The 7,484-nt window shown below is 30.4% G+C and overlaps 1 long non-coding RNA gene across 4 annotated transcripts; it reads left to right on the top strand.

Moving 5' to 3' along the window:
- The first annotated feature begins 1,060 nt into the window (after positions 1-1,060).
- Positions 1,061-5,610, top strand: LOC136068733 (uncharacterized). 4 transcript variants are annotated; one of them, XR_010630034.1, is made up of 5 exons: positions 1,061-1,286; positions 2,786-3,105; positions 3,817-3,903; positions 4,002-4,330; positions 5,371-5,610. It is a non-coding gene; the product is annotated as an uncharacterized LOC136068733 (long non-coding RNA). The 4 variants fall into 4 exon arrangements; XR_010630033.1 differs by lacking the exon at positions 3,817-3,903 and having other exon boundaries at positions 1,068-1,286; positions 4,002-4,116; positions 4,254-4,330; XR_010630032.1 differs by lacking the exon at positions 3,817-3,903 and having other exon boundaries at positions 1,065-1,286.
- Positions 5,611-7,484: the final 1,874 nt, after the last annotated feature.

Below are 7,484 nucleotides of genomic sequence, written 5' to 3'. Positions count from 1 at the left end.
TCTTAAATAAGTGTCCCAATTAGATTGGTTTTTTAAAAAAAATATTTGTTAGTTTTCTTTTCAAATAATATTGAAAATAAAGTAAGGGTATAATAAGAACTTTAGTACATTAATTAGAAATTGGATAATATTTTGGGACATCCCAAAATAGAATAGAGGACAAACAAATTGAGATGAAAGAAGTATCATTTTTTTTTCTTAGAATCATATGAGAAACATTTTTTTTTTTTTTTTAATGTGAGAAACAATTGAAACGCTGTATTATGCAACAATTGATGCAATGCCCAACAAAAAGGGGGAAAATTAGAAACACACAATCAAGAATATTACAATATATATATATATATATATATGCATTTTTTTTAGTAGGCATGAATCATGCTTATCTATATTAACCATTATATCATGAAATTTTCAAAACACACAATCAAGAATATTACAATATATATATATATATATATATATATGCATTTTTTTTAGTAGGCATGAATCATGCTTATCTATATTAACCATTATATCATGAAATTTTCAATTAGTGAACACATATATATAGTGTGATCAAATCACTACACTACTTTTAGTATCTTTCTATTTTGTCTATAAAATAACTAAAGATTTTAATTTTTACAAGGAAATTTATTGAAATTTTTTTTACACATCAATAGTTGAGAGATTTGAATTATAAATGCCTCTATTGGAAATTGAGCGCCAACCAGTTAAGGTACAATATTCTTTATAAAAATTATTGAAATATTGGAGAAAAATAATAACAAGTTGTACCACACACCGTGTGGAAATTCAGCTAGTCTCATTTAAATGATAAGTATCAATGTGTAAGTCCTCTTAACTTCTTTTAGAAATATGTTGTATTAGAAGCCATATCATATGTTAATTAATGTTGTGATATTTCATTTTATTCAACAATGACTTTTTGCATTTTATATATATATATATATATAATAGAAATTCTACTCTATTTTAAAACAAAATATTACAATATTAATGTAACACCCCAAATAAAAAAATAAAAAAATAAAAAAGGAAAAAAAGGGTTTTGGCAATAGAATTTTAGGTGAGGTTAATTCTGAAAATCCGTTCCTAACAAGACCCCCTCCACACGTTATCTCACCTTCCCATTCTCAGCCCTTGTCTCTCTCTTTCTGCTAGTTCACTAAACTACCTCCCTCTCTCTCATCTCTCATTACTCACAGATACCTATTGCCCATTGCTTCCATTGTGCTTTCATTTTTCATTTTGTGGTGGAAGCTTTTGGGTTAAGGATTTTGGTAAGAAACTTATTCACAATTCTACTTATTACTTCTCCTAAGATTTAGTCTTCCATTGTACAAGTCTAAGTAAGAGGGTATTGAGTTCGTTTGTTTTTGGTTGTGCTAAGTTACATTGGTAATTCTTAATCTATCTATTTGGCAATCCTTTGAGTGGCATATAATCAAATTTGAACTTATAAGAACTTAGATTATGTGAATGTTTTATTAGATGTACTCAACACTCATTGTGCCTTGAGCTTGCATTGTGTTTGCATACCATGTGTTTGATAAAATGCACCAATGAACATTGGGGCATGAACCCTTCACTAAAATTGTTTCCTTTCATAAGGAAAGCTTTACTCCAAACTCTAGATCATTCTTAGTCATGTTAAGGTTTTAAGGTTTTAAGGTTTTAAATTCCATTTTGAATGTCTTGTCTTTGTATAGACACCTTTGTTATACAAGCTTGTTATGAACTAGTTTGCACATCTTTTGAAATTCTGGATTGTTGCTTTGTCTCGCGTGGGTTTTGTTGTTTAGTATCAAAAGAAATACATATGCCTTGCTACCTCTATATTAAAGAGATGTATTTTATGTTATGATATAAATCTACATTGTTTACAGCTGGCAATTAAAATTGTTTTGAGGTTTTATTTTGGTCAAATGGATTTCTTGTGTGCTTGTTTAGTTCCTGTTAAGGAATGGGTACTTGTCTTAGGATGGTTAAGTTAGGCTTTACTACCCTTGGTTTGATTTTAGGGGATCCTTTTCGATCTTGGAGACAAGTGCGATGGTAAACTTTGTGATAGGTCTTGTTATTGATAGGCTTGATCCTTATGTTTATAGCTTCTGATATTCTTGGTGATTGGCGTAGTGATTGGGTTGCTTGATTTGGTGGTGCCTGGTTGAGGTAAAATTGGTTGGCCTTTCGAGGTAAGTGGCTTCTTAATGGGATTTTTGAAAAAGAATCACTATTGCACTCAATTATTTTATGGTTAAACCCATTTCGGAACATTATTTATGATTTTCCTAAAATATACTATGTGTATTATTGTTAGTTATCATTTATGGAAAACGCATGAAGAATTGAAAGTGCATCATATTTGTCAATGCATTTCTTAGCATGGAAAAGACAGGCATCTTTGATTTAATTCTTGGGAATGGATTATATGGATTTATTGCATTATTTGCAAATTCTAAATATCCTTTATCTTGACTTGTGATATTTGAAAAATTGATAGAAAAATCTTATTGACAATGAATGATTTCAAAATTTACTATGAGCTAACTTATTCATGAGGATTTTATACAACAAAGATGTTTGTTCATCATAGCATTTATTTATCTTATTTAACTAACTTTCTTGAATATATGAACTTCTTATTGTAATTTTTTGAGAGATTTATTGTATACTTATCATGTCACTTTTTACTATTATGATTTCTTTTATTGAAATTAGAATGTTCTATTATTGATTTTGTATGTAAGTTTGAATATATATTTGAATTTTTTTACAGAAAACCCTTGAGGAGGTGGAGGAGGACCTAAATACGTTTTTCCCGAACATGCTCCCTGATCTTAGTGTATTTTTGATGGATCAAGGGATCGACGTTTATCATAAAGAAAAGCAAGTGGAAATTAATGAAATATTCTTTAGTAGAAAACATTTATTGTTGTGCTTACTAATTGAGAATTTTATTTAAAAATGTTAATGAGAAATATGGAGAAGACATACTTAGCTGTTTGCACTCTATCCTAAAGCGTAGCATGCTCAAAAATGGCGATTGGGATACAAAGTATTTTTGTGAGATTTGTCGATTGATTCTCTCCTTAATTGGTAAAATTCACCTCTTTATCATAGTGTGTAATTGTCATAATTTCATTTTTTTAAGTGAGAAATATGCTTAAGTAAATCATTACTAACTATTGTTTCATAAACATATTCTATCAAATGCTAAGGATTTACCTAAACATTGTTGAAAATTATGAATTATAATGGTTGTAATTCTTTTCAATTGCTAGTATAGATAGAAAACTGTTAAAAATACTAACCCTGTTTTTCCCAAATAGCCCCCTAGAATTGGGAAAAATGTAAAATTAGGATGAGCAAAGAAATATAAGGTTTTTAGAAAACAAATATGACTAAACTTGTTATGATTTGTTTGAGTAATCTCCACCTTATTGGTTGTTTGAAATTAATTGATGGATAGTAGAAGAAAAAGTAGACTCTATTAATATCCATAATTTTTTTTTTCATATTAATTCTTTGGATACTGATTAAAAGATTTGCATGGTATATGATGCTATAGATCTGTTCTTATATGATACTGAAGCTTCTCAGAGTCAAGGCCTATCAAGCGTTCTAACCAATTTTAAAGAAAAAATTTAGGTTCATTCATCCCATTTAACTACAGAAAGTCTGAAACTTAAATGTGGGTCTTGATTTGAGCCAAAATCAATAATGTGATGTTATACCATTTGAACTTGGTTGAGTGTTTCTCAAAAAATAAACTTAGTTGAGTGTTAATTTTCTTCTTCTCTATTGCAGGGCTTGGAATCACATTTTCTAAAAAATCAATTTAGATTTTGAAACTTGAGGTTAATGAGCCAAGACCCAGTAGTGGTTAATAGCAAAGTATTATTCTCTTTTTTCCAAAGATGACTATGACTGATTATGAACTTGTTGCTTATATACACTGATATATAACTAACAATATTTTGCAAATATTTCAGTTATATAGCGTTCACAGGAGACTTTATAGAGGAATATGCCTGTAGTCCTGAAGTTGATGTAAGAAAATTGGTTGGAGCAATCATTGATAAATTGGAAAATCCATAGGAATTTCGTGTATGCTTCCATCTATCTCAAGACTTTTTCTTTGTTGATGTAGATGTCTAGCATTTATCCTACTTATAATTTGTTGGCTTGGTAGTATCTACTTAAATATGTTCCCAGTAGCTAACATCTAAAGGAACAACTAGCAGATCCTAAAGATATCAGGTGTGGATCAAGTATAGCAAGTTTCTTATTTCAATTGGCAAGTCATTTAGGTCAATTAGTGGTAAGTTTGTTTTTATGGTTTAGAAACATTTTTTGTGTTGTGTCTTGTGCTTCCTAAATAGATGCCAATTTATTCTTCTGTTCATAAAATGAAAATTAGTTGGACACTTTAACATTGAGTTGTAATTTTTTACTTTTGCTATAAATAAACTTGGGATAGAAAGTGAGAGACTCCTAAATCTAAGCCAAACAAACATATTATGGCATACTATGAAATACCAATTAAAAAATACAAATGAAAAATAGAAAAGAGCAATTAGGTGTGGATTAAGAGCTCTGGGCTCCTCTTAGTGAAACATGTCATATTGTACAAATTTTTATCCAAGTTGTTAAAAGAGTAATACAAGTCCTAAAACCCTTAGCAAAAATTAAATAGTTCACAAATTTTATGGGGTATAGAATCTATTTTTATTTGATACCCGGAGATTTTTCGGTTGCTGCCTTAATTATATACACTGAAAATGATGTTCTTACCTATTTTCTTTTCATTATGTATAGCAATAGTCTGGCCAATTACTATTGGTATAATGGTAGACTTTTGGGTTCTTTCATTTTTTTTTAAAAAAATTTATTTACCTTGCATATATCTAAGATCATTTAATTTCAAGAAAAGGGTTACTCATCCATAACTGTTTGAGGAATCTTTTATTAGTAGTTATGAATGATCAATTTTCCTAAATCTTAAGATTGAGAAATACAACCGCCAAATTTGATTCATTGTCAATAGCCATTAGATCATCATAGGGTGATCCGTTTGTCTATAGATGCTCTATTACACTCATAGTCTTTAAAGGGTGCAACCAACTATGTAGGATCTATGTTGACATATCTAGTATTGTGCATGTCATTAGTATGCCAGGAACCATATTTGAACTGGTGACATGAGGATTTTAGTCTTCTGCTCTACTAGCTAAGTTATCCTGACCATTATAGTGCATCATCCTTACTTTTGATACATACCATTGTTAATCATTTAAATTTGAAGTGCATCTATGCCTTACTATATGAACAAGTTCAATAATACCATTGTGATTGTTACAGGAAAAACGGCCGAAGTAATTTCTTGGGCCTATGTTGGTACGAGACAAGAAGAGAAATGAGTTGATAAAGTTATGAAATGCTATTTAGGTAGTATTTGGATCAAGTTATGAGAAAGACCTATGTCATGATAAAAGGCACTGGTCTCCGAAGAGAAATCTTTTGAAGAAACCAAAAAAAAAAAAATTTGTGGTGTATCACAATCTTTCACATAATAAAATTTTTGGTGTATATTTTTCTACATATCATATCTTGCCTTTTAATTTAACTCTATTAATATTGCAATTTCTTTTTTTTTTTTTATAAGTTATTGATATTGCAATTTCTATTTCTACCTTACATTTATATACTTGGTATTTGGCATATCCAAATTAAACAGACTACGACTTCATTTTTATCCTCCAGTTAGTTCATTGGTGTGAGGAGATTACTTGGGTTATAGTTAATTCTTCCTAAGGTGCTTCATTTAGAATAAAAATTGCTGCTAGGATTAAAAGTATACGAGTTGCTATCTGAATGGGTTATGAGTTGTCGAGGAAGGTATGTGAACTTCCATGAGCATTGGCTACTGTGGCAAAAAGAAACCAATAATTATTTGCAATGCAATCTTCTAAATGGAGGTAGCCTACTCAGGGTACTATGAGCTCATTTGGATAGGCTGTTCACAAAGTCTTAACGCCCATTTTACACAAAACATGATTTTGTAAACTGTTTGGCTCCACAAAATCAGCACATTTGCGTTTTCAAAATCCATATTTTTCACATTTACAAAACACTGTAAAGCTCTGATTTTTCACTATTACCTAATAAATTATAGTAACTTATTTTTACTATTATATTAATTTAGCATTTTTTACCTCTTTTTATTAAGTTTTTTTTACTCTTACCCAATAGATCATAGTAACTTATTTTTACTATTATATTGATATGAGTTGTTCTTGACAATTAGACCAACAATTAGACTAATTAAACCAAAAGTTATTCACTATAAAATTGATTATCTTTTAAAAGTAAACCAAACCTTTTGAAAAACTTAGGCCCAGTTCTTACCTTATATATTATGACCCAAGTTTGACTATTCCCACGTGTAAATCAAAGCAAAAACTCTTACCCTCTTACAAACTCTCTTCTTCCTCCCCCACATATAGATGATAATTCTAGAAGATCTCATTCTCATGAAATATCTCTTCATTTTCCCCAATTTCAATTCAATATGCTTTTGTCTATTAATAATATTCTTTGCAATTTATGCAGACAAATTCTTTGTCATCGACCAATGCAACAAAAACATATATAAATCTTAAGATCCCTTGTAAAAACATTATTATGTTTGTTTCTTATAGCATTTTGGGGCAAAACCCGTTCATTGAGGATGTAATGATCAAGACTTCCTAATTTATGTGGTTAAGTTAAATGGCAAGATTGCTACCATAGTGTTTTGTTTAAGCTAATGTCTAATGATGGCATGTGTTAGTGTCTCATTTTTCCAAACTCAATGTAGCCTAGCTTAACTTAACTAAGGCTTCGTCCCAATTAAATTGGGGATTTCATGCAGCAAAAGCAAAAATAATAAATTTACTTGTCATTACAATTTTTTCAGGTAAATATACCTCTCAATACAAATGGCTTAAACTGAAACTACCAAAAGTTAACTGGACTGAGACACCTTGGTTGATTGTTCTAATGAATTCCCCTTGACTCTTTCACTACAAAAAAAATGGGGCTATCCCAACATTTGCAAAACCGCTAGGATAGCCCCAGAAAGCATCATAATATGGTCAAAATTCCTATCCCATTGTTTTTTTTTTTTTTTTTTTTTTTGGCACTTCAAACTGTCGGGCAGTGACAGTCAGTATAGGGTTGTCGGACCCAGAAAGCATCATAATATGGTCAAAATTCCTATCCCATTGTTTTTTTTTTTTTTTTTTTTTTTGGCACTTCAAACTGTCGGGCAGTGACAGTCAGTATAGGGTTGTCGGAGCTGTACCAACGCTTTTCAAAAGTGCTGGGATAGGTCTCAGCGCTTTTCAAAGTGCCGGGATAGGTCTTGGCGCTTTTCAAACCCTGTTCCAGCGTTTTTACTTAGGTCGAGACAACCCTTACCAATAGCTTTGAAG

This window comes from Quercus suber, unplaced genomic scaffold, assembly GCF_002906115.3.
Source record: "Quercus suber isolate HL8 unplaced genomic scaffold, Cork oak 2.0 scaffold_131, whole genome shotgun sequence".
NCBI classification, from domain to species: domain Eukaryota; kingdom Viridiplantae; phylum Streptophyta; class Magnoliopsida; order Fagales; family Fagaceae; genus Quercus; species Quercus suber.
This window is presented reverse-complemented; position numbering and strand designations above follow the sequence as displayed.